Raw genomic sequence first — 23,409 nt, 5'->3', positions numbered from 1 at the left:
GTTGTTTCGGTGGCCCCCAGTTGTAATATTTACAGATTTAGGAAAATAAAAAAAAAAAAAAATAAAAAATCTGTTCTTATCAGTTTAATATCTGATACGTCCTCTATCTGGGGACCATATATTAAATTGATTTTTGGAACCGGGAGATGGAATGGGAGCTTGCTCTGTCCACTCCACTCATCAACTTGGTATTGCAGTACCTCCAGGACTGGTGCACTTCCCCACTTGGGGAAAACAATGCTGTGAAAAAGAAAGACTGAGCAATTCTTGAAAGAAGAGCACTTTGCAATATTTTTTTGTTTACATGTGTTTTTTTTTCCAGTGTTTCGGAAAAGGTGCTGTTGTGTCACGGGAGGAAAAAAAAGTCTGCCCTTTTTGCTTGCTTTTCACAGGAGCTGCAAAGCAAGGCAAAGGAGCCAGCCAGCCAGCCAGCAGCACAAGGAGGAGATGGGGGACACTGTCTTTGCCCTGCCTCACCCCTGAAAGGCCCCGAACGGCCCCGAATGGCCAAGCCTTATCTGAGGGGGACGCACTTGGGGGAGCATCTCCTGGGCAGCTGAGGGTGACTTTCGGCCGCTAGGTGACGGGGCCAGTGCCAGGCCGGGCTGCAGCTTGGCTGGGTGGAGCTCTGCAGCCTGTGTCTGGCCGTCTCGCACCAGGCGCTGTGGGACCCATGGAAATCTTGGGGCGGAGCCATGCAAAATATGCTTACCATACCGCCGGGCATGCTGGTCATGCAAATGCTATTCTTGGCCGAGGAATCTGGGGCTCTGCCGCAGAGCGTTGCTCCGAGTCAGCAGGGGAGCTGCCGAGCAGCAGTCTTTCAGGCAAAGCTTTTGTGGGCATCGCTTCTCGGCCTTTTGGCTAAAATCAAGTGTAGTACCCGTTTGGGAATTTTTAAGGGATCTCTATGAGTTCCTGAGGTTGTCTTGCAGTTTACCCAGGGTTTGCCTGGGCCCAGTAGTTGGGCACCGTTGTTTCGGTGGCCCCCAGTTGTAATATTTACAGATTTAGGAGAATAAAAAAAAAAAAAAAAAAAAAATCTGTTCTTATCAGTTTAATATCTGATACGTCCTCTATCTGGGGACCATATATTAAATTGATTTTTGGAACCGGGAGATGGAATGGGAGCTTGCTCTGTCCACTCCACTCATCAACTTGGTATTGCAGTACCTCCAGGACTGGTGCACTTCCCCACTTGGGGAAAACAATGCTGTGAAAAAGAAAGACTGAGCAATTCTTGAAAGAAGAGCACTTTGCAATATTTTTTTGTTTACATGTGTTTTTTTTTCCAGTGTTTCGGAAAAGGTGCTGTTGTGTCACGGGAGGAAAAAAAAGTCTGCCCTTTTTGCTTGCTTTTCACAGGAGCTGCAAAGCAAGGCAAAGGAGCCAGCCAGCCAGCCAGCAGCACAAGGAGGAGATGGGGGACACTGTCTTTGCCCTGCCTCACCCCTGAAAGGCCCCGAACGGCCCCGAATGGCCAAGCCTTATCTGAGGGGGACGCACTTGGGGGAGCATCTCCTGGGCAGCTGAGGGTGACTTTCGGCCGCTAGGTGACGGGGCCAGTGCCAGGCCGGGCTGCAGCTTGGCTGGGTGGAGCTCTGCAGCCTGTGTCTGGCCGTCTCGCACCAGGCGCTGTGGGACCCATGGAAATCTTGGGGCGGAGCCATGCAAAATATGCTTACCATACCGCCGGGCATGCTGGTCATGCAAATGCTATTCTTGGCCGAGGAATCTGGGGCTCTGCCGCAGAGCGTTGCTCCGAGTCAGCAGGGGAGCTGCCGAGCAGCAGTCTTTCAGGCAAAGCTTTTGTGGGCATCGCTTCTCGGCCTTTTGGCTAAGATCAAGTGTAGTATCTGTTCTTATCAGTTTAATATCTGATACGTCCTCTATCTGGGGACCATATATTAAATTGATTTTTGGAACCGGGAGATGGAATGGGAGCTTGCTCTGTCCACTCCACGCATCAACTTGGTATTGCAGTACCTCCAGGACTGGTGCACTTCCCCACTTGGGGAAAACAATGCTGTGAAAAAGAAAGACTGAGCAATTCTTGAAAGAAGAGCACTTTGCAATATTTTTTTGTTTAAATGTGTTTTTTTTTCCAGTGTTTCGGAAAAGGTGCTGTTGGGTCACGGGAGGAAAAAAAAGTCTGCCCTTTTTGCTTGCTTTTCACAGGAGCTGCAAAGCAAGGCAAAGGAGCCAGCCAGCCAGCCAGCAGCACAAGGAGGAGATGGGGGACACTGTCCTTGCCCTGCCTCACCCCTGAAAGGCCCCGAACGGCCCCGAACGGCCAAGCCTTATCTGAGGGGGACGCACTTGGGGGAGCATCTCCTGGGCAGCTGAGGGTGACTTTCGGCCGCTAGGTGACGGGGCCAGTGCCAGGCCGGGCTGCAGCTTGGCTGGGTGGAGCTCTGCAGCCTGTGTCTGGCCGTCTCGCACCAGGCGCTGTGGGACCCATGGAAATCTTGGGGCGGAGCCATGCAAAATATGCTTACCATACCGCCGGGCATGCTGGTCATGCAAATGCTATTCTTGGCCGAGGAATCTGGGGCTCTGCCGCAGAGCGTTGCTCCGAGTCAGCAGGGGAGCTGCCGAGCAGCAGTCTTTCAGGCAAAGCTTTTGTGGGCATCGCTTCTCGGCCTTTTGGCTAAGATCAAGTGTAGTATCTGTTCTTATCAGTTTAATATCTGATACGTCCTCTATCTGGGGACCATATATTAAATTGATTTTTGGAACCGGGAGATGGAATGGGAGCTTGCTCTGTCCACTCCACGCATCAACTTGGTATTGCAGTACCTCCAGGACTGGTGCACTTCCCCACTTGGGGAAAACAATGCTGTGAAAAAGAAAGACTGAGCAATTCTTGAAAGAAGAGCACTTTGCAATATTTTTTTGTTTAAATGTGTTTTTTTTTCCAGTGTTTCGGAAAAGGTGCTGTTGTGTCACGGGAGGAAAAAAAAGTCTGCCCTTTTTGCTTGCTTTTTACAGGAGCTGCAAAGCAAGGCAAAGGAGCCAGCCAGCAGCACAAGGAGGAGATGGGGGACACTGTCCTTGCCCTGCCTCACCCCTGAAAGGCCCCGAACGGCCAAGCCTTATCTGAGGGGGACGCACTTGGGGGAGCATCTCCTGGGCAGCTGAGGGTGACTTTCGGCCGCTAGGTGACGGGGCCAGTGCCAGGCCGGGCTGCAGCTTGGCTGGGTGGAGCTCTGCAGCCTGTGTCTGGCCGTCTCGCACCAGGCGCTGTGGGACCCATGGAAATCTTGGGGCGGAGCCATGCAAAATATGCTTACCATACCGCCGGGCATGCTGGTCATGCAAATGCTATTCTTGGCCGAGGAATCTGGGGCTCTGCCGCAGAGCGTTGCTCCGAGTCAGCAGGGGAGCTGCCGAGCAGCAGTCTTTCAGGCAAAGCTTTTGTGGGCATCGCTTCTCGGCCTTTTGGCTAAGATCAAGTGTAGTATCTGTTCTTATCAGTTTAATATCTGATACGTCCTCTATCTGGGGACCATATATTAAATTGATTTTTGGAACCGGGAGATGGAATGGGAGCTTGCTCTGTCCACCCCACGCATCAACTTGGTATTGCAGTACCTCCAGGACTGGTGCACTTCCCCACTTGGGGAAAACAATGCTGTGAAAAAGAAAGACTGAGCAATTCTTGAAAGAAGAGCACTTTGCAATATTTTTTTGTTTAAATGTGTTTTTTTTTTCCAGTGTTTCGGAAAAGGTGCTGTTGTGTCACGGGAGGAAAAAAAAGTCTGCCCTTTTTGCTTGCTTTTCACAGGAGCTGCAAAGCAAGGCAAAGGAGCCAGCCAGCCAGCCAGCAGCACAAGGAGGAGATGGGGGACACTGTCCTTGCCCTGCCTCACCCCTGAAAGTCCCCGAACGGCCCCGAACGGCCAAGCCTTATCTGAGGGGGACGCACTTGGGGGAGCATCTCCTGGGCAGCTGAGGGTGACTTTCGGCCGCTAGGTGACGGGGCCAGTGCCAGGCCGGGCTGCAGCTTGGCTGGGTGGAGCTCTGCAGCCTGTGTCTGGCCGTCTCGCACCAGGCGCTGTGGGACCCATGGAAATCTTGGGGCGGAGCCATGCAAAATATGCTTACCATACCGCCGGGCATGCTGGTCATGCAAATGCTATTCTTGGCCGAGGAATCTGGGGCTCTGCCGCAGAGCGTTGCTCCGAGTCAGCAGGGGAGCTGCCGAGCAGCAGTCTTTCAGGCAAAGCTTTTGTGGGCATTGCTTCTCGGCCTTTTGGCTAAGATCAAGTGTAGTATCTGTTCTTATCAGTTTAATATCTGATACGTCCTCTATCTGGGGACCATATATTAAATTGATTTTTGGAACCGGGAGATGGAATGGGAGCTTGCTCTGTCCACTCCACGCATCAACTTGGTATTGCAGTACCTCCAGGACTGGTGCACTTCCCCACTTGGGGAAAACAATGCTGTGAAAAAGAAAGACTGAGCAATTCTTGAAAGAAGAGCACTTTGCAATATTTTTTTGTTTAAATGTGTTTTTTTTTTCCAGTGTTTCGGAAAAGGTGCTGTTGTGTCACGGGAGGAAAAAAAAGTCTGCCCTTTTTGCTTGCTTTTCACAGGAGCTGCAAAGCAAGGCAAAGGAGCCAGCCAGCCAGCCAGCAGCACAAGGAGGAGATGGGGGACACTGTCCTTGCCCTGCCTCACCCCTGAAAGGCCCCGAACGGCCAAGCCTTATCTGAGGGGGACGCACTTGGGGGAGCATCTCCTGGGCAGCTGAGGGTGACTTTCGGCCGCTAGGTGACGGGGCCAGTGCCAGGCCGGGCTGCAGCTTGGCTGGGTGGAGCTCTGCAGCCTGTGTCTGGCCGTCTCGCACCAGGCGCTGTGGGACCCATGGAAATCTTGGGGCGGAGCCATGCAAAATATGCTTACCATACCGCCGGGCATGCTGGTCATGCAAATGCTATTCTTGGCCGAGGAATCTGGGGCTCTGCCGCAGAGCGTTGCTCCGAGTCAGCAGGGGAGCTGCCGAGCAGCAGTCTTTCAGGCAAAGCTTTTGTGGGCATCGCTTCTCGGCCTTTTGGCTAAGATCAAGTGTAGTATCTGTTCTTATCAGTTTAATATCTGATACGTCCTCTATCTGGGGACCATATATTAAATTGATTTTTGGAACCGGGAGATGGAATGGGAGCTTGCTCTGTCCACTCCACGCATCAACTTGGTATTGCAGTACCTCCAGGACTGGTGCACTTCCCCACTTGGGGAAAACAATGCTGTGAAAAAGAAAGACTGAGCAATTCTTGAAAGAAGAGCACTTTGCAATATTTTTTTGTTTAAATGTGTTTTTTTTTTCCAGTGTTTCGGAAAAGGTGCTGTTGTGTCACGGGAGGAAAAAAAAGTCTGCCCTTTTTGCTTGCTTTTCACAGGAGCTGCAAAGCAAGGCAAAGGAGCCAGCCAGCCAGCCAGCAGCACAAGGAGGAGATGGGGGACACTGTCCTTGCCCTGCCTCACCCCTGAAAGGCCCCGAACGGCCCCGAACGGCCAAGCCTTATCTGAGGGGGACGCACTTGGGGGAGCATCTCCTGGGCAGCTGAGGGTGACTTTCGGCCGCTAGGTGACGGGGCCAGTGCCAGGCCGGGCTGCAGCTTCTCTGGGTGGAGCTCTGCAGCCTGTGTCTGGCCGTCTCGCACCAGGCGCTGTGGGACCCATGGAAATCTTGGGGCGGAGCCATGCAAAATATGCTTACCATACCGCCGGGCATGCTGGTCATGCAAATGCTATTCTTGGCCGAGGAATCTGGGGCTCTGCCGCAGAGCGTTGCTCCGAGTCAGCAGGGGAGCTGCCGAGCAGCAGTCTTTCAGGCAAAGCTTTTGTGGGCATCGCTTCTCGGCCTTTTGGCTAAGATCAAGTGTAGTATCTGTTCTTATCAGTTTAATATCTGATACGTCCTCTATCTGGGGACCATATATTAAATTGATTTTTGGAACCGGGAGATGGAATGGGAGCTTGCTCTGTCCACTCCACGCATCAACTTGGTATTGCAGTACCTCCAGGACTGGTGCACTTCCCCACTTGGGGAAAACAATGCTGTGAAAAAGAAAGACTGAGCAATTCTTGAAAGAAGAGCACTTTGCAATATTTTTTTGTTTAAATGTGTTTTTTTTTTCCAGTGTTTCGGAAAAGGTGCTGTTGTGTCACGGGAGGAAAAAAAAGTCTGCCCTTTTTGCTTGCTTTTCACAGGAGCTGCAAAGCAAGGCAAAGGAGCCAGCCAGCAGCACAAGGAGGAGATGGGGGACACTGTCCTTGCCCTGCCTCACCCCTGAAAGGCCCCGAACGGCCCCGAACGGCCAAGCCTTATCTGAGGGGGACGCACTTGGGGGAGCATCTCCTGGGCAGCTGAGGGTGACTTTCGGCCGCTAGGTGACGGGGCCAGTGCCAGGCCGGGCTGCAGCTTCTCTGGGTGGAGCTCTGCAGCCTGTGTCTGGCCGTCTCGCACCAGGCGCTGTGGGACCCATGGAAATCTTGGGGCGGAGCCATGCAAAATATGCTTACCATACCGCCGGGCATGCTGGTCATGCAAATGCTATTCTTGGCCGAGGAATCTGGGGCTCTGCCGCAGAGCGTTGCTCCGAGTCAGCAGGGGAGCTGCCGAGCAGCAGTCTTTCAGGCAAAGCTTTTGTGGGCATCGCTTCTCGGCCTTTTGGCTAAGATCAAGTGTAGTATCTGTTCTTATCAGTTTAATATCTGATACGTCCTCTATCTGGGGACCATATATTAAATTGATTTTTGGAACCGGGAGATGGAATGGGAGCTTGCTCTGTCCACTCCACGCATCAACTTGGTATTGCAGTACCTCCAGGACTGGTGCACTTCCCCACTTGGGGAAAACAATGCTGTGAAAAAGAAAGACTGAGCAATTCTTGAAAGAAGAGCACTTTGCAATATTTTTTTGTTTAAATGTGTTTTTTTTTTCCAGTGTTTCGGAAAAGGTGCTGTTGTGTCACGGGAGGAAAAAAAAGTCTGCCCTTTTTGCTTGCTTTTCACAGGAGCTGCAAAGCAAGGCAAAGGAGCCAGCCAGCCAGCCAGCAGCACAAGGAGGAGATGGGGGACACTGTCCTTGCCCTGCCTCACCCCTGAAAGTCCCCGAACGGCCCCGAACGGCCAAGCCTTATCTGAGGGGGACGCACTTGGGGGAGCATCTCCTGGGCAGCTGAGGGTGACTTTCGGCCGCTAGGTGACGGGGCCAGTGCCAGGCCGGGCTGCAGCTTGGCTGGGTGGAGCTCTGCAGCCTGTGTCTGGCCGTCTCGCACCAGGCGCTGTGGGACCCATGGAAATCTTGGGGCGGAGCCATGCAAAATATGCTTACCATACCGCCGGGCATGCTGGTCATGCAAATGCTATTCTTGGCCGAGGAATCTGGGGCTCTGCCGCAGAGCGTTGCTCCGAGTCAGCAGGGGAGCTGCCGAGCAGCAGTCTTTCAGGCAAAGCTTTTGTGGGCATCGCTTCTCGGCCTTTTGGCTAAGATCAAGTGTAGTATCTGTTCTTATCAGTTTAATATCTGATACGTCCTCTATCTGGGGACCATATATTAAATTGATTTTTGGAACCGGGAGATGGAATGGGAGCTTGCTCTGTCCACTCCACGCATCAACTTGGTATTGCAGTACCTCCAGGACTGGTGCACTTCCCCACTTGGGGAAAACAATGCTGTGAAAAAGAAAGACTGAGCAATTCTTGAAAGAAGAGCACTTTGCAATATTTTTTTGTTTAAATGTGTTTTTTTTTTCCAGTGTTTCGGAAAAGGTGCTGTTGTGTCACGGGAGGAAAAAAAAGTCTGCCCTTTTTGCTTGCTTTTCACAGGAGCTGCAAAGCAAGGCAAAGGAGCCAGCCAGCCAGCCAGCAGCACAAGGAGGAGATGGGGGACACTGTCCTTGCCCTGCCTCACCCCTGAAAGTCCCCGAACGGCCCCGAACGGCCAAGCCTTATCTGAGGGGGACGCACTTGGGGGAGCATCTCCTGGGCAGCTGAGGGTGACTTTCGGCCGCTAGGTGACGGGGCCAGTGCCAGGCCGGGCTGCAGCTTGGCTGGGTGGAGCTCTGCAGCCTGTGTCTGGCCGTCTCGCACCAGGCGCTGTGGGACCCATGGAAATCTTGGGGCGGAGCCATGCAAAATATGCTTACCATACCGCCGGGCATGCTGGTCATGCAAATGCTATTCTTGGCCGAGGAATCTGGGGCTCTGCCGCAGAGCGTTGCTCCGAGTCAGCAGGGGAGCTGCCGAGCAGCAGTCTTTCAGGCAAAGCTTTTGTGGGCATCGCTTCTCGGCCTTTTGGCTAAGATCAAGTGTAGTATCTGTTCTTATCAGTTTAATATCTGATACGTCCTCTATCTGGGGACCATATATTAAATTGATTTTTGGAACCGGGAGATGGAATGGGAGCTTGCTCTGTCCACTCCACGCATCAACTTGGTATTGCAGTACCTCCAGGACTGGTGCACTTCCCCACTTGGGGAAAACAATGCTGTGAAAAAGAAAGACTGAGCAATTCTTGAAAGAAGAGCACTTTGCAATATTTTTTTGTTTAAATGTGTTTTTTTTTTCCAGTGTTTCGGAAAAGGTGCTGTTGTGTCACGGGAGGAAAAAAAAGTCTGCCCTTTTTGCTTGCTTTTCACAGGAGCTGCAAAGCAAGGCAAAGGAGCCAGCCAGCCAGCCAGCAGCACAAGGAGGAGATGGGGGACACTGTCCTTGCCCTGCCTCACCCCTGAAAGTCCCCGAACGGCCCCGAACGGCCAAGCCTTATCTGAGGGGGACGCACTTGGGGGAGCATCTCCTGGGCAGCTGAGGGTGACTTTCGGCCGCTAGGTGACGGGGCCAGTGCCAGGCCGGGCTGCAGCTTGGCTGGGTGGAGCTCTGCAGCCTGTGTCTGGCCGTCTCGCACCAGGCGCTGTGGGACCCATGGAAATCTTGGGGCGGAGCCATGCAAAATATGCTTACCATACCGCCGGGCATGCTGGTCATGCAAATGCTATTCTTGGCCGAGGAATCTGGGGCTCTGCCGCAGAGCGTTGCTCCGAGTCAGCAGGGGAGCTGCCGAGCAGCAGTCTTTCAGGCAAAGCTTTTGTGGGCATCGCTTCTCGGCCTTTTGGCTAAGATCAAGTGTAGTATCTGTTCTTATCAGTTTAATATCTGATACGTCCTCTATCTGGGGACCATATATTAAATTGATTTTTGGAACCGGGAGATGGAATGGGAGCTTGCTCTGTCCACTCCACGCATCAACTTGGTATTGCAGTACCTCCAGGACTGGTGCACTTCCCCACTTGGGGAAAACAATGCTGTGAAAAAGAAAGACTGAGCAATTCTTGAAAGAAGAGCACTTTGCAATATTTTTTTGTTTAAATGTGTTTTTTTTTTCCAGTGTTTCGGAAAAGGTGCTGTTGTGTCACGGGAGGAAAAAAAAGTCTGCCCTTTTTGCTTGCTTTTCACAGGAGCTGCAAAGCAAGGCAAAGGAGCCAGCCAGCCAGCCAGCAGCACAAGGAGGAGATGGGGGACACTGTCCTTGCCCTGCCTCACCCCTGAAAGGCCCCGAACGGCCAAGCCTTATCTGAGGGGGACGCACTTGGGGGAGCATCTCCTGGGCAGCTGAGGGTGACTTTCGGCCGCTAGGTGACGGGGCCAGTGCCAGGCCGGGCTGCAGCTTGGCTGGGTGGAGCTCTGCAGCCTGTGTCTGGCCGTCTCGCACCAGGCGCTGTGGGACCCATGGAAATCTTGGGGCGGAGCCATGCAAAATATGCTTACCATACCGCCGGGCATGCTGGTCATGCAAATGCTATTCTTGGCCGAGGAATCTGGGGCTCTGCCGCAGAGCGTTGCTCCGAGTCAGCAGGGGAGCTGCCGAGCAGCAGTCTTTCAGGCAAAGCTTTTGTGGGCATCGCTTCTCGGCCTTTTGGCTAAAATCAAGTGTAGTACCCGTTTGGGAATTTTTAAGGGATCTCTATGAGTTCCTGAGGTTGTCTTGCAGTTTACCCAGGGTTTGCCTGGGCCCAGTAGTTGGGCACCGTTGTTTCGGTGGCCCCCAGTTGTAATATTTACAGATTTAGGAGAATAAAAAAAAAAAAAAAAAAAAATCTGTTCTTATCAGTTTAATATCTGATACGTCCTCTATCTGGGGACCATATATTAAATTGATTTTTGGAACCGGGAGATGGAATGGGAGCTTGCTCTGTCCACTCCACTCATCAACTTGGTATTGCAGTACCTCCAGGACTGGTGCACTTCCCCACTTGGGGAAAACAATGCTGTGAAAAAGAAAGACTGAGCAATTCTTGAAAGAAGAGCACTTTGCAATATTTTTTTGTTTACATGTGTTTTTTTTTCCAGTGTTTCGGAAAAGGTGCTGTTGTGTCACGGGAGGAAAAAAAAGTCTGCCCTTTTTGCTTGCTTTTCACAGGAGCTGCAAAGCAAGGCAAAGGAGCCAGCCAGCCAGCCAGCAGCACAAGGAGGAGATGGGGGACACTGTCTTTGCCCTGCCTCACCCCTGAAAGGCCCCGAACGGCCCCGAATGGCCAAGCCTTATCTGAGGGGGACGCACTTGGGGGAGCATCTCCTGGGCAGCTGAGGGTGACTTTCGGCCGCTAGGTGACGGGGCCAGTGCCAGGCCGGGCTGCAGCTTGGCTGGGTGGAGCTCTGCAGCCTGTGTCTGGCCGTCTCGCACCAGGCGCTGTGGGACCCATGGAAATCTTGGGGCGGAGCCATGCAAAATATGCTTACCATACCGCCGGGCATGCTGGTCATGCAAATGCTATTCTTGGCCGAGGAATCTGGGGCTCTGCCGCAGAGCGTTGCTCCGAGTCAGCAGGGGAGCTGCCGAGCAGCAGTCTTTCAGGCAAAGCTTTTGTGGGCATCGCTTCTCGGCCTTTTGGCTAAAATCAAGTGTAGTACCCGTTTGGGAATTTTTAAGGGATCTCTATGAGTTCCTGAGGTTGTCTTGCAGTTTACCCAGGGTTTGCCTGGGCCCAGTAGTTGGGCACCGTTGTTTCGGTGGCCCCCAGTTGTAATATTTACAGATTTAGGAGAATAAAAAAAAAAAAAAAAAAAAAATCTGTTCTTATCAGTTTAATATCTGATACGTCCTCTATCTGGGGACCATATATTAAATTGATTTTTGGAACCGGGAGATGGAATGGGAGCTTGCTCTGTCCACTCCACTCATCAACTTGGTATTGCAGTACCTCCAGGACTGGTGCACTTCCCCACTTGGGGAAAACAATGCTGTGAAAAAGAAAGACTGAGCAATTCTTGAAAGAAGAGCACTTTGCAATATTTTTTTGTTTACATGTGTTTTTTTTTCCAGTGTTTCGGAAAAGGTGCTGTTGTGTCACGGGAGGAAAAAAAAGTCTGCCCTTTTTGCTTGCTTTTCACAGGAGCTGCAAAGCAAGGCAAAGGAGCCAGCCAGCCAGCCAGCAGCACAAGGAGGAGATGGGGGACACTGTCCTTGCCCTGCCTCACCCCTGAAAGGCCCCGAACGGCCCCGAACGGCCAAGCCTTATCTGAGGGGGACGCACTTGGGGGAGCATCTCCTGGGCAGCTGAGGGTGACTTTCGGCCGCTAAGTGACGGGGCCAGTGCCAGGCCGGGCTGCAGCTTCTCTGGGTGGAGCTCTGCAGCCTGTGTCTGGCCGTCTCGCACCAGGCGCTGTGGGACCCATGGAAATCTTGGGGCGGAGCCATGCAAAATATGCTTACCATACCGCCGGGCATGCTGGTCATGCAAATGCTATTCTTGGCCGAGGAATCTGGGGCTCTGCCGCAGAGCGTTGCTCCGAGTCAGCAGGGGAGCTGCCGAGCAGCAGTCTTTCAGGCAAAGCTTTTGTGGGCATCGCTTCTCGGCCTTTTGGCTAAGATCAAGTGTAGTATCTGTTCTTATCAGTTTAATATCTGATACGTCCTCTATCTGGGGACCATATATTAAATTGATTTTTGGAACCGGGAGATGGAATGGGAGCTTGCTCTGTCCACTCCACGCATCAACTTGGTATTGCAGTACCTCCAGGACTGGTGCACTTCCCCACTTGGGGAAAACAATGCTGTGAAAAAGAAAGACTGAGCAATTCTTGAAAGAAGAGCACTTTGCAATATTTTTTTGTTTAAATGTGTTTTTTTTTTCCAGTGTTTCGGAAAAGGTGCTGTTGTGTCACGGGAGGAAAAAAAAGTCTGCCCTTTTTGCTTGCTTTTCACAGGAGCTGCAAAGCAAGGCAAAGGAGCCAGCCAGCAGCACAAGGAGGAGATGGGGGACACTGTCCTTGCCCTGCCTCACCCCTGAAAGGCCCCGAACGGCCCCGAACGGCCAAGCCTTATCTGAGGGGGACGCACTTGGGGGAGCATCTCCTGGGCAGCTGAGGGTGACTTTCGGCCGCTAGGTGACGGGGCCAGTGCCAGGCCGGGCTGCAGCTTCTCTGGGTGGAGCTCTGCAGCCTGTGTCTGGCCGTCTCGCACCAGGCGCTGTGGGACCCATGGAAATCTTGGGGCGGAGCCATGCAAAATATGCTTACCATACCGCCGGGCATGCTGGTCATGCAAATGCTATTCTTGGCCGAGGAATCTGGGGCTCTGCCGCAGAGCGTTGCTCCGAGTCAGCAGGGGAGCTGCCGAGCAGCAGTCTTTCAGGCAAAGCTTTTGTGGGCATCGCTTCTCGGCCTTTTGGCTAAGATCAAGTGTAGTATCTGTTCTTATCAGTTTAATATCTGATACGTCCTCTATCTGGGGACCATATATTAAATTGATTTTTGGAACCGGGAGATGGAATGGGAGCTTGCTCTGTCCACTCCACGCATCAACTTGGTATTGCAGTACCTCCAGGACTGGTGCACTTCCCCACTTGGGGAAAACAATGCTGTGAAAAAGAAAGACTGAGCAATTCTTGAAAGAAGAGCACTTTGCAATATTTTTTTGTTTAAATGTGTTTTTTTTTTCCAGTGTTTCGGAAAAGGTGCTGTTGTGTCACGGGAGGAAAAAAAAGTCTGCCCTTTTTGCTTGCTTTTCACAGGAGCTGCAAAGCAAGGCAAAGGAGCCAGCCAGCCAGCCAGCAGCACAAGGAGGAGATGGGGGACACTGTCCTTGCCCTGCCTCACCCCTGAAAGTCCCCGAACGGCCCCGAACGGCCAAGCCTTATCTGAGGGGGACGCACTTGGGGGAGCATCTCCTGGGCAGCTGAGGGTGACTTTCGGCCGCTAGGTGACGGGGCCAGTGCCAGGCCGGGCTGCAGCTTGGCTGGGTGGAGCTCTGCAGCCTGTGTCTGGCCGTCTCGCACCAGGCGCTGTGGGACCCATGGAAATCTTGGGGCGGAGCCATGCAAAATATGCTTACCATACCGCCGGGCATGCTGGTCATGCAAATGCTATTCTTGGCCGAGGAATCTGGGGCTCTGCCGCAGAGCGTTGCTCCGAGTCAGCAGGGGAGCTGCCGAGCAGCAGTCTTTCAGGCAAAGCTTTTGTGGGCATCGCTTCTCGGCCTTTTGGCTAAGATCAAGTGTAGTATCTGTTCTTATCAGTTTAATATCTGATACGTCCTCTATCTGGGGACCATATATTAAATTGATTTTTGGAACCGGGAGATGGAATGGGAGCTTGCTCTGTCCACTCCACGCATCAACTTGGTATTGCAGTACCTCCAGGACTGGTGCACTTCCCCACTTGGGGAAAACAATGCTGTGAAAAAGAAAGACTGAGCAATTCTTGAAAGAAGAGCACTTTGCAATATTTTTTTGTTTAAATGTGTTTTTTTTTTCCAGTGTTTCGGAAAAGGTGCTGTTGTGTCACGGGAGGAAAAAAAAGTCTGCCCTTTTTGCTTGCTTTTCACAGGAGCTGCAAAGCAAGGCAAAGGAGCCAGCCAGCCAGCCAGCAGCACAAGGAGGAGATGGGGGACACTGTCCTTGCCCTGCCTCACCCCTGAAAGTCCCCGAACGGCCCCGAACGGCCAAGCCTTATCTGAGGGGGACGCACTTGGGGGAGCATCTCCTGGGCAGCTGAGGGTGACTTTCGGCCGCTAGGTGACGGGGCCAGTGCCAGGCCGGGCTGCAGCTTGGCTGGGTGGAGCTCTGCAGCCTGTGTCTGGCCGTCTCGCACCAGGCGCTGTGGGACCCATGGAAATCTTGGGGCGGAGCCATGCAAAATATGCTTACCATACCGCCGGGCATGCTGGTCATGCAAATGCTATTCTTGGCCGAGGAATCTGGGGCTCTGCCGCAGAGCGTTGCTCCGAGTCAGCAGGGGAGCTGCCGAGCAGCAGTCTTTCAGGCAAAGCTTTTGTGGGCATCGCTTCTCGGCCTTTTGGCTAAGATCAAGTGTAGTATCTGTTCTTATCAGTTTAATATCTGATACGTCCTCTATCTGGGGACCATATATTAAATTGATTTTTGGAACCGGGAGATGGAATGGGAGCTTGCTCTGTCCACTCCACGCATCAACTTGGTATTGCAGTACCTCCAGGACTGGTGCACTTCCCCACTTGGGGAAAACAATGCTGTGAAAAAGAAAGACTGAGCAATTCTTGAAAGAAGAGCACTTTGCAATATTTTTTTGTTTAAATGTGTTTTTTTTTTCCAGTGTTTCGGAAAAGGTGCTGTTGTGTCACGGGAGGAAAAAAAAGTCTGCCCTTTTTGCTTGCTTTTCACAGGAGCTGCAAAGCAAGGCAAAGGAGCCAGCCAGCCAGCCAGCAGCACAAGGAGGAGATGGGGGACACTGTCCTTGCCCTGCCTCACCCCTGAAAGTCCCCGAACGGCCCCGAACGGCCAAGCCTTATCTGAGGGGGACGCACTTGGGGGAGCATCTCCTGGGCAGCTGAGGGTGACTTTCGGCCGCTAGGTGACGGGGCCAGTGCCAGGCCGGGCTGCAGCTTGGCTGGGTGGAGCTCTGCAGCCTGTGTCTGGCCGTCTCGCACCAGGCGCTGTGGGACCCATGGAAATCTTGGGGCGGAGCCATGCAAAATATGCTTACCATACCGCCGGGCATGCTGGTCATGCAAATGCTATTCTTGGCCGAGGAATCTGGGGCTCTGCCGCAGAGCGTTGCTCCGAGTCAGCAGGGGAGCTGCCGAGCAGCAGTCTTTCAGGCAAAGCTTTTGTGGGCATCGCTTCTCGGCCTTTTGGCTAAGATCAAGTGTAGTATCTGTTCTTATCAGTTTAATATCTGATACGTCCTCTATCTGGGGACCATATATTAAATTGATTTTTGGAACCGGGAGATGGAATGGGAGCTTGCTCTGTCCACTCCACGCATCAACTTGGTATTGCAGTACCTCCAGGACTGGTGCACTTCCCCACTTGGGGAAAACAATGCTGTGAAAAAGAAAGACTGAGCAATTCTTGAAAGAAGAGCACTTTGCAATATTTTTTTGTTTAAATGTGTTTTTTTTTTCCAGTGTTTCGGAAAAGGTGCTGTTGTGTCACGGGAGGAAAAAAAAGTCTGCCCTTTTTGCTTGCTTTTCACAGGAGCTGCAAAGCAAGGCAAAGGAGCCAGCCAGCCAGCCAGCAGCACAAGGAGGAGATGGGGGACACTGTCCTTGCCCTGCCTCACCCCTGAAAGTCCCCGAACGGCCCCGAACGGCCAAGCCTTATCTGAGGGGGACGCACTTGGGGGAGCATCTCCTGGGCAGCTGAGGGTGACTTTCGGCCGCTAGGTGACGGGGCCAGTGCCAGGCCGGGCTGCAGCTTGGCTGGGTGGAGCTCTGCAGCCTGTGTCTGGCCGTCTCGCACCAGGCGCTGTGGGACCCATGGAAATCTTGGGGCGGAGCCATGCAAAATATGCTTACCATACCGCCGGGCATGCTGGTCATGCAAATGCTATTCTTGGCCGAGGAATCTGGGGCTCTGCCGCAGAGCGTTGCTCCGAGTCAGCAGGGGAGCTGCCGAGCAGCAGTCTTTCAGGCAAAGCTTTTGTGGGCATCGCTTCTCGGCCTTTTGGCTAAGATCAAGTGTAGTATCTGTTCTTATCAGTTTAATATCTGATACGTCCTCTATCTGGGGACCATATATTAAATTGATTTTTGGAACCGGGAGATGGAATGGGAGCTTGCTCTGTCCACTCCACGCATCAACTTGGTATTGCAGTACCTCCAGGACTGGTGCACTTCCCCACTTGGGGAAAACAATGCTGTGAAAAAGAAAGACTGAGCAATTCTTGAAAGAAGAGCACTTTGCAATATTTTTTTGTTTAAATGTGTTTTTTTTTTCCAGTGTTTCGGAAAAGGTGCTGTTGTGTCACGGGAGGAAAAAAAAGTCTGCCCTTTTTGCTTGCTTTTCACAGGAGCTGCAAAGCAAGGCAAAGGAGCCAGCCAGCCAGCCAGCAGCACAAGGAGGAGATGGGGGACACTGTCCTTGCCCTGCCTCACCCCTGAAAGTCCCCGAACGGCCCCGAACGGCCAAGCCTTATCTGAGGGGGACGCACTTGGGGGAGCATCTCCTGGGCAGCTGAGGGTGACTTTCGGCCGCTAGGTGACGGGGCCAGTGCCAGGCCGGGCTGCAGCTTGGCTGGGTGGAGCTCTGCAGCCTGTGTCTGGCCGTCTCGCACCAGGCGCTGTGGGACCCATGGAAATCTTGGGGCGGAGCCATGCAAAATATGCTTACCATACCGCCGGGCATGCTGGTCATGCAAATGCTATTCTTGGCCGAGGAATCTGGGGCTCTGCCGCAGAGCGTTGCTCCGAGTCAGCAGGGGAGCTGCCGAGCAGCAGTCTTTCAGGCAAAGCTTTTGTGGGCATCGCTTCTCGGCCTTTTGGCTAAGATCAAGTGTAGTATCTGTTCTTATCAGTTTAATATCTGATACGTCCTCTATCTGGGGACCATATATTAAATTGATTTTTGGAACCGGGAGATGGAATGGGAGCTTGCTCTGTCCACTCCACGCATCAACTTGGTATTGCAGTACCTCCAGGACTGGTGCACTTCCCCACTTGGGGAAAACAATGCTGTGAAAAAGAAAGACTGAGCAATTCTTGAAAGAAGAGCACTTTGCAATATTTTTTTGTTTAAATGTGTTTTTTTTTTCCAGTGTTTCGGAAAAGGTGCTGTTGTGTCACGGGAGGAAAAAAAAGTCTGCCCTTTTTGCTTGCTTTTCACAGGAGCTGCAAAGCAAGGCAAAGGAGCCAGCCAGCCAGCCAGCAGCACAAGGAGGAGATGGGGGACACTGTCCTTGCCCTGCCTCACCCCTGAAAGGCCCCGAACGGCCCCGAACGGCCAAGCCTTATCTGAGGGGGACGCACTTGGGGGAGCATCTCCTGGGCAGCTGAGGGTGACTTTCGGCCGCTAGGTGACGGGGCCAGTGCCAGGCCGGGCTGCAGCTTGGCTGGGTGGAGCTCTGCAGCCTGTGTCTGGCCGTCTCGCACCAGGCGCTGTGGGACCCATGGAAATCTTGGGGCGGAGCCATGCAAAATATGCTTACCATACCGCCGGGCATGCTGGTCATGCAAATGCTATTCTTGGCCGAGGAATCTGGGGCTCTGCCGCAGAGCGTTGCTCCGAGTCAGCAGGGGAGCTGCCGAGCAGCAGTCTTTCAGGCAAAGCTTTTGTGGGCATCGCTTCTCGGCCTTTTGGCTATGATCAAGTGTCGGGATTCACCTTAGCTGTCTGGCTTGCCCAGTCCAAGGTAGACTCCTTTTACAGCTGGCCTCCCTGACCTTCGGGTCAGGGAGTGGGCTACTGATCATGCCTTGAAGGGCCGGAGAATCTTTCGGGCTGGACGAGTTTCGAGTGGAAGATTTGAGGGGGAACGCGTCAGAGAACTCCCCCAGCATGGCTGAAACATCCCGTGTTTTACCGCCGGCAACGCAGTTGAGATATTCAGTTCGGATTGCCGTCCAGAAGGATTTCCAAGAAGTAAAGGATTTCGACTATGTTGTTAATAAGGTACTTTTTGAGGCTTTACAAGCAGACAAAGACAAAATTTATTGTATGCAAGAGCACAGAAACGCTTGCACGTATGATATTACTTTTGTAGACGAAGTCTCTTCCTTGAGTGCATATGAAGTGTACAAAATGGAAAAGAAGAATAGTAGTATTTTGGAAGGTGTTCTGGTGGAGCTTTGTTTCGTCCGACAAACTGTTCCATTAACTGTACATATGTACAATCCATTCGTGTCAGCAGAGAAAATTAGGAATTGGTTATTGCATTATTGTGAAGAAGTGAGAGGAGGTCAAGTTCAAAGGAATAAATTTGGGTATTTTAACGGTGATCGGAGATTTGTTGTGGTGCTAAAGAAACATCCAGACGGCATTGGAGGTTTACATCACCCCCCGGGGGTGTTTAAGATTTTGGAACAGAATGGGTATTTGTATTACCCCAACCAGCCAGTGTTTTGTAGGTTTTGTCGACAGTTTGGACATGCAAAACGGGATTGCCCGAAAGATAAATGTTGGAATTGTGGTAATCCGGACCATAAAATAGTGGACTGTGATCAGAAGCTGATGTGTACTGTTTGTGATATGGAAGGACATGTTGCAGTGTCATGCCCGACTACCCGGCGTACATATGCACAAGCTGCTAGTGAAGGTGGTTTTCACAGTGGGGTTCGTGAAGTTGAGACAAATCTGATTAGCACGTTGGAAGATTTGAGGAAGAAAGAGAAGTTGGTTGAAATCGTGGATACGGCACGGGGAGATGATGTGGGAAAAATTGTAGCGGTAGATGAGAAAGGATCTGCAGAGAGTATAGATGAAGAAGATATTGCTCAAACAGCTAGTGGAAGGGAGGGGATAGACAAAGATTCATATGTTCAAACAGCCAGTGGCAGTGGAATTAATCGGGAGGATGGTGGGGTCGCAGCTTGTTTGGTGGTTGGGGAACAGGTGGAGGAGATGGTTACAGAGAATGTTGGAAAGTTGTTAACGGAAGATGAAGTTAGGGAAATGATGGAACAATGGCCGAAGGACTTTGGAGAGGAGGGGATATTTTCTCCTGCGCGTGAAAAATTGGTTGCAGAAGGTTATTTACTAGCTCGGATTGATAGAGAATGGGAGGATGATGATTTAGAGGACCATCAAGAGTTATTGAGGTCGTATCGGGCTTACAAACGAGAGCAGTTTGAGATAGAGGATGCGGCACAGGCTAGGGAGTCAGTAGGGAGAGAAGGTACTTTGATCCCTGAGGTGGGAGGTTTTTCGGCTGAACAAGATTCAGTGTTGCCCCCTTCTTTAACATCGCATGTCGAGAATCTTTTGAAGAGAGAAAGAGTGGTTATTAAAAAAGCTGAAGGAATGGGGCAAGTTAAGGGGATGGAGACGTCGAATAGTTCTGGTGTTTTGCAGTCTGCATCGGACAGTGAGAAGAACGAGGAGGTGGATATTCGGTTATTGAAGAAGACTGAGCGAAAGTTGAGGAGACAGAGATCTGACCGGAGTCGGTCAGTCATTAGAGATGGGAAGGCATCTTTCAAATAGTACCGGAATGGGAAAAGAAGATGTGAGAAATAAGGAAAAATGTATAAAATAAAATGAAAGGTGAAGAAAAGAAAAAAGGAAAAGAAAAGGGGGGAAAAAAAAAAAAAAAAAATTGTATAGTCTGTTGAGGAAGTTGGAATTTTTTGGTGTTTTTTTTTGATTTGGTGTTTTTTAAATTTGTGTATTTTTTATTGGCTTTTTGATTTGGATTTTTTTGATTGGCATTTTTTTAAATTGGAGGTTTGGGACGGTTGAAGGGGTGAAGTGGAGACCGAAAAAAAAAAAAAAAAAAAATCTGTTCTTATCAGTTTAATATCTGATACGTCCTCTATCTGGGGACCATATATTAAATTGATTTTTGGAACCGGGAGATGGAATGGGAGCTTGCTCTGTCCACTCCACGCATCAACTTGGTATTGCAGTACCTCCAGGACTGGTGCACTTCCCCACTTGGGGAAAACAATGCTGTGAAAAAGAAAGACTGAGCAATTCTTGAAAGAAGAGCACTTTGCAATATTTTTTTGTTTAAATGTGTTTTTTTTTTCCAGTGTTTCGGAAAAGGTGCTGTTGTGTCACGGGAGGAAAAAAAAGTCTGCCCTTTTTGCTTGCTTTTCACAGGAGCTGCAAAGCAAGGCAAAGGAGCCAGCCAGCCAGCCAGCAGCACAAGGAGGAGATGGGGGACACTGTCCTTGCCCTGCCTCACCCCTGAAAGGCCCCGAACGGCCCCGAACGGCCAAGCCTTATCTGAGGGGGACGCACTTGGGGGAGCATCTCCTGGGCAGCTGAGGGTGACTTTCGGCCGCTAGGTGACGGGGCCAGTGCCAGGCCGGGCTGCAGCTTCTCTGGGTGGAGCTCTGCAGCCTGTGTCTGGCCGTCTCGCACCAGGCGCTGTGGGACCCATGGAAATCTTGGGGCGGAGCCATGCAAAATATGCTTACCATACCGCCGGGCATGCTGGTCATGCAAATGCTATTCTTGGCCGAGGAATCTGGGGCTCTGCCGCAGAGCGTTGCTCCGAGTCAGCAGGGGAGCTGCCGAGCAGCAGTCTTTCAGGCAAAGCTTTTGTGGGCATCGCTTCTCGGCCTTTTGGCTAAGATCAAGTGTAGTATCTGTTCTTATCAGTTTAATATCTGATACGTCCTCTATCTGGGGACCATATATTAAATTGATTTTTGGAACCGGGAGATGGAATGGGAGCTTGCTCTGTCCACTCCACGCATCAACTTGGTATTGCAGTACCTCCAGGACTGGTGCACTTCCCCACTTGGGGAAAACAATGCTGTGAAAAAGAAAGACTGAGCAATTCTTGAAAGAAGAGCACTTTGCAATATTTTTTTGTTTAAATGTGTTTTTTTTTTCCAGTGTTTCGGAAAAGGTGCTGTTGTGTCACGGGAGGAAAAAAAAGTCTGCCCTTTTTGCTTGCTTTTCACAGGAGCTGCAAAGCAAGGCAAAGGAGCCAGCCAGCCAGCCAGCAGCACAAGGAGGAGATGGGGGACACTGTCCTTGCCCTGCCTCACCCCTGAAAGGCCCCGAACGGCCCCGAACGGCCAAGCCTTATCTGAGGGGGACGCACTTGGGGGAGCATCTCCCGGGCAGCTGAGGGTGACTTTCGGCCGCTAGGTGACGGGGCCAGTGCCAGGCCGGGCTGCAGCTTGGCTGGGTGGAGCTCTGCAGCCTGTGTCTGGCCGTCTCGCACCAGGCGCTGTGGGACCCATGGAAATCTTGGGGCGGAGCCATGCAAAATATGCTTACCATACCGCCGGGCATGCTGGTCATGCAAATGCTATTCTTGGCCGAGGAATCTGGGGCTCTGCCGCAGAGCGTTGCTCCGAGTCAGCAGGGGAGCTGCCGAGCAGCAGTCTTTCAGGCAAAGCTTTTGTGGGCATCGCTTCTCGGCCTTTTGGCTAAGATCAAGTGTAGTATCTGTTCTTATCAGTTTAATATCTGATACGTCCTCTATCTGGGGACCATATATTAAATTGATTTTTGGAACCGGGAGATGGAATGGGAGCTTGCTCTGTCCACTCCACGCATCAACTTGGTATTGCAGTACCTCCAGGACTGGTGCACTTCCCCACTTGGGGAAAACAATGCTGTGAAAAAGAAAGACTGAGCAATTCTTGAAAGAAGAGCACTTTGCAATATTTTTTTGTTTAAATGTGTTTTTTTTTTCCAGTGTTTCGGAAAAGGTGCTGTTGTGTCACGGGAGGAAAAAAAAGTCTGCCCTTTTTGCTTGCTTTTCACAGGAGCTGCAAAGCAAGGCAAAGGAGCCAGCCAGCCAGCCAGCAGCACAAGGAGGAGATGGGGGACACTGTCCTTGCCCTGCCTCACCCCTGAAAGGCCCCGAACGGCCCCGAACGGCCAAGCCTTATCTGAGGGGGACGCACTTGGGGGAGCATCTCCTGGGCAGCTGAGGGTGACTTTCGGCCGCTAGGTGACGGGGCCAGTGCCAGGCCGGGCTGCAGCTTCTCTGGGTGGAGCTCTGCAGCCTGTGTCTGGCCGTCTCGCACCAGGCGCTGTGGGACCCATGGAAATCTTGGGGCGGAGCCATGCAAAATATGCTTACCATACCGCCGGGCATGCTGGTCATGCAAATGCTATTCTTGGCCGAGGAATCTGGGGCTCTGCCGCAGAGCGTTGCTCCGAGTCAGCAGGGGAGCTGCCGAGCAGCAGTCTTTCAGGCAAAGCTTTTGTGGGCATCGCTTCTCGGCCTTTTGGCTAAGATCAAGTGTAGTATCTGTTCTTATCAGTTTAATATCTGATACGTCCTCTATCTGGGGACCATATATTAAATTGATTTTTGGAACTGGGAGATGGAATGGGAGCTTGCTCTGTCCACTCCACGCATCAACTTGGTATTGCAGTACCTCCAGGACTGGTGCACTTCCCCACTTGGGGAAAACAATGCTGTGAAAAAGAAAGACTGAGCAATTCTTGAAAGAAGAGCACTTTGCAATATTTTTTTGTTTAAATGTGTTTTTTTTTCCATTGTTTCGGAAAAGGTGCTGTTGTGTCACGGGAGGAAAAAAAAGTCTGCCCTTTTTGCTTGCTTTTCACAGGAGCTGCAAAGCAAGGCAAAGGAGCCAGCCAGCCAGCCAGCAGCACAAGGAGGAGATGGGGGACACTGTCCTTGCCCTGCCTCACCCCTGAAAGTCCCCGAACGGCCCCGAACGGCCAAGCCTTATCTGAGGGGGACGCACTTGGGGGAGCATCTCCTGGGCAGCTGAGGGTGACTTTCGGCCGCTAGGTGACGGGGCCAGTGCCAGGCCGGGCTGCAGCTTGGCTGGGTGGAGCTCTGCAGCCTGTGTCTGGCCGTCTCGCACCAGGCGCTGTGGGACCCATGTAAATCTTGGGGCGGAGCCATGCAAAATATGCTTACCATACCGCCGGGCATGCTGGTCATGCAAATGCTATTCTTGGCCGAGGAATCTGGGGCTCTGCCGCAGAGCGTTGCTCCGAGTCAGCAGGGGAGCTGCCGAGCAGCAGTCTTTCAGGCAAAGCTTTTGTGGGCATCGCTTCTCGGCCTTTTGGCTATGATCAAGTGTCGGGATTCACCTTAGCTGTCTGGCTTGCCCAGTCCAAGGTAGACTCCTTTTACAGCTGGCCTCCCTGACCTTCGGGTCAGGGAGTGGGCTACTGATCATGCCTTGAAGGGCCGGAGAATCTTTCGGGCTGGACGAGTTTCGAGTGGAAGATTTGAGGGGGAACGCGTCAGAGAACTCCCCCAGCATGGCTGAAACATCCCGTGTTTTACCGCCGGCAACGCAGTTGAGATATTCAGTTCGGATTGCCGTCCAGAAGGATTTCCAAGAAGTAAAGGATTTCGACTATGTTGTTAATAAGGTACTTTTTGAGGCTTTACAAGCAGACAAAGACAAAATTTATTGTATGCAAGAGCACAGAAACGCTTGCACGTATGATATTACTTTTGTAGACGAAGTCTCTTCCTTGAGTGCATATGAAGTGTACAAAATGGAAAAGAAGAATAGTAGTATTTTGGAAG

At 51.7% G+C, this 23,409-nt stretch overlaps 21 non-coding genes and 4 pseudogenes across 21 annotated transcripts; all 25 read left to right on the top strand.

Moving 5' to 3' along the window:
* Positions 1–50: 50 nt before the first annotated feature.
* LOC138461161 (U2 spliceosomal RNA) lies at positions 51–222 on the top strand (annotated as a pseudogene).
* An 804-nt stretch (positions 223–1,026) lies between these two features.
* LOC138461227 (U2 spliceosomal RNA) lies at positions 1,027–1,195 on the top strand (annotated as a pseudogene).
* A 622-nt stretch (positions 1,196–1,817) lies between these two features.
* Positions 1,818–2,008, top strand: LOC138465481 (U2 spliceosomal RNA). The gene has a single exon (XR_011267877.1). It is a non-coding gene; the product is annotated as a U2 spliceosomal RNA (small nuclear RNA).
* A 622-nt stretch (positions 2,009–2,630) lies between these two features.
* Positions 2,631–2,821, top strand: LOC138465459 (U2 spliceosomal RNA). The gene has a single exon (XR_011267875.1). It is a non-coding gene; the product is annotated as a U2 spliceosomal RNA (small nuclear RNA).
* Positions 2,822–3,425: 604 nt separating this feature from the next.
* On the top strand, positions 3,426–3,616 carry LOC138459473 (U2 spliceosomal RNA). Its single transcript, XR_011262603.1, has one exon. It is a non-coding gene; the product is annotated as a U2 spliceosomal RNA (small nuclear RNA).
* Positions 3,617–4,239: 623 nt separating this feature from the next.
* LOC138459022 (U2 spliceosomal RNA) lies at positions 4,240–4,430 on the top strand. Its single transcript, XR_011262522.1, has one exon. It is a non-coding gene; the product is annotated as a U2 spliceosomal RNA (small nuclear RNA).
* A 613-nt stretch (positions 4,431–5,043) lies between these two features.
* On the top strand, positions 5,044–5,234 carry LOC138465448 (U2 spliceosomal RNA). Its single transcript, XR_011267874.1, has one exon. It is a non-coding gene; the product is annotated as a U2 spliceosomal RNA (small nuclear RNA).
* Positions 5,235–5,857: 623 nt separating this feature from the next.
* On the top strand, positions 5,858–6,048 carry LOC138465437 (U2 spliceosomal RNA). Its single transcript, XR_011267873.1, has one exon. It is a non-coding gene; the product is annotated as a U2 spliceosomal RNA (small nuclear RNA).
* Positions 6,049–6,663: 615 nt separating this feature from the next.
* LOC138465426 (U2 spliceosomal RNA) lies at positions 6,664–6,854 on the top strand. The gene has a single exon (XR_011267872.1). It is a non-coding gene; the product is annotated as a U2 spliceosomal RNA (small nuclear RNA).
* Positions 6,855–7,477: 623 nt separating this feature from the next.
* LOC138465414 (U2 spliceosomal RNA) lies at positions 7,478–7,668 on the top strand. The gene has a single exon (XR_011267871.1). It is a non-coding gene; the product is annotated as a U2 spliceosomal RNA (small nuclear RNA).
* A 623-nt stretch (positions 7,669–8,291) lies between these two features.
* Positions 8,292–8,482, top strand: LOC138465403 (U2 spliceosomal RNA). The gene has a single exon (XR_011267870.1). It is a non-coding gene; the product is annotated as a U2 spliceosomal RNA (small nuclear RNA).
* A 623-nt stretch (positions 8,483–9,105) lies between these two features.
* On the top strand, positions 9,106–9,296 carry LOC138465392 (U2 spliceosomal RNA). The gene has a single exon (XR_011267869.1). It is a non-coding gene; the product is annotated as a U2 spliceosomal RNA (small nuclear RNA).
* Positions 9,297–10,063: 767 nt separating this feature from the next.
* LOC138460809 (U2 spliceosomal RNA) lies at positions 10,064–10,259 on the top strand. The gene has a single exon (XR_011263476.1). It is a non-coding gene; the product is annotated as a U2 spliceosomal RNA (small nuclear RNA).
* An 804-nt stretch (positions 10,260–11,063) lies between these two features.
* LOC138461216 (U2 spliceosomal RNA) lies at positions 11,064–11,232 on the top strand (annotated as a pseudogene).
* Positions 11,233–11,854: 622 nt separating this feature from the next.
* LOC138465381 (U2 spliceosomal RNA) lies at positions 11,855–12,045 on the top strand. Its single transcript, XR_011267868.1, has one exon. It is a non-coding gene; the product is annotated as a U2 spliceosomal RNA (small nuclear RNA).
* A 615-nt stretch (positions 12,046–12,660) lies between these two features.
* Positions 12,661–12,851, top strand: LOC138465370 (U2 spliceosomal RNA). The gene has a single exon (XR_011267867.1). It is a non-coding gene; the product is annotated as a U2 spliceosomal RNA (small nuclear RNA).
* A 623-nt stretch (positions 12,852–13,474) lies between these two features.
* LOC138465358 (U2 spliceosomal RNA) lies at positions 13,475–13,665 on the top strand. Its single transcript, XR_011267866.1, has one exon. It is a non-coding gene; the product is annotated as a U2 spliceosomal RNA (small nuclear RNA).
* A 623-nt stretch (positions 13,666–14,288) lies between these two features.
* On the top strand, positions 14,289–14,479 carry LOC138465336 (U2 spliceosomal RNA). Its single transcript, XR_011267864.1, has one exon. It is a non-coding gene; the product is annotated as a U2 spliceosomal RNA (small nuclear RNA).
* Positions 14,480–15,102: 623 nt separating this feature from the next.
* On the top strand, positions 15,103–15,293 carry LOC138465325 (U2 spliceosomal RNA). Its single transcript, XR_011267863.1, has one exon. It is a non-coding gene; the product is annotated as a U2 spliceosomal RNA (small nuclear RNA).
* Positions 15,294–15,916: 623 nt separating this feature from the next.
* On the top strand, positions 15,917–16,107 carry LOC138465314 (U2 spliceosomal RNA). The gene has a single exon (XR_011267862.1). It is a non-coding gene; the product is annotated as a U2 spliceosomal RNA (small nuclear RNA).
* Positions 16,108–16,730: 623 nt separating this feature from the next.
* LOC138465303 (U2 spliceosomal RNA) lies at positions 16,731–16,921 on the top strand. The gene has a single exon (XR_011267861.1). It is a non-coding gene; the product is annotated as a U2 spliceosomal RNA (small nuclear RNA).
* A 2,708-nt stretch (positions 16,922–19,629) lies between these two features.
* Positions 19,630–19,853, top strand: LOC138460422 (U2 spliceosomal RNA; annotated as a pseudogene).
* Positions 19,854–20,476: 623 nt separating this feature from the next.
* On the top strand, positions 20,477–20,667 carry LOC138465292 (U2 spliceosomal RNA). The gene has a single exon (XR_011267860.1). It is a non-coding gene; the product is annotated as a U2 spliceosomal RNA (small nuclear RNA).
* A 623-nt stretch (positions 20,668–21,290) lies between these two features.
* On the top strand, positions 21,291–21,481 carry LOC138465270 (U2 spliceosomal RNA). Its single transcript, XR_011267848.1, has one exon. It is a non-coding gene; the product is annotated as a U2 spliceosomal RNA (small nuclear RNA).
* A 623-nt stretch (positions 21,482–22,104) lies between these two features.
* LOC138462815 (U2 spliceosomal RNA) lies at positions 22,105–22,295 on the top strand. Its single transcript, XR_011265408.1, has one exon. It is a non-coding gene; the product is annotated as a U2 spliceosomal RNA (small nuclear RNA).
* The last annotated feature ends 1,114 nt before the right edge of the window (positions 22,296–23,409 follow it).

Source organism: Ambystoma mexicanum, chromosome 1p (genome assembly GCF_040938575.1).
Source record: "Ambystoma mexicanum isolate Mex_15411 chromosome 1p, UKY_AmexF1_1, whole genome shotgun sequence".
NCBI lineage: Eukaryota > Metazoa > Chordata > Amphibia > Caudata > Ambystomatidae > Ambystoma > Ambystoma mexicanum.
The sequence above is the reverse complement of the archived record's forward strand: the minus strand, read 5'-3'. Positions and strand labels throughout refer to the sequence as shown.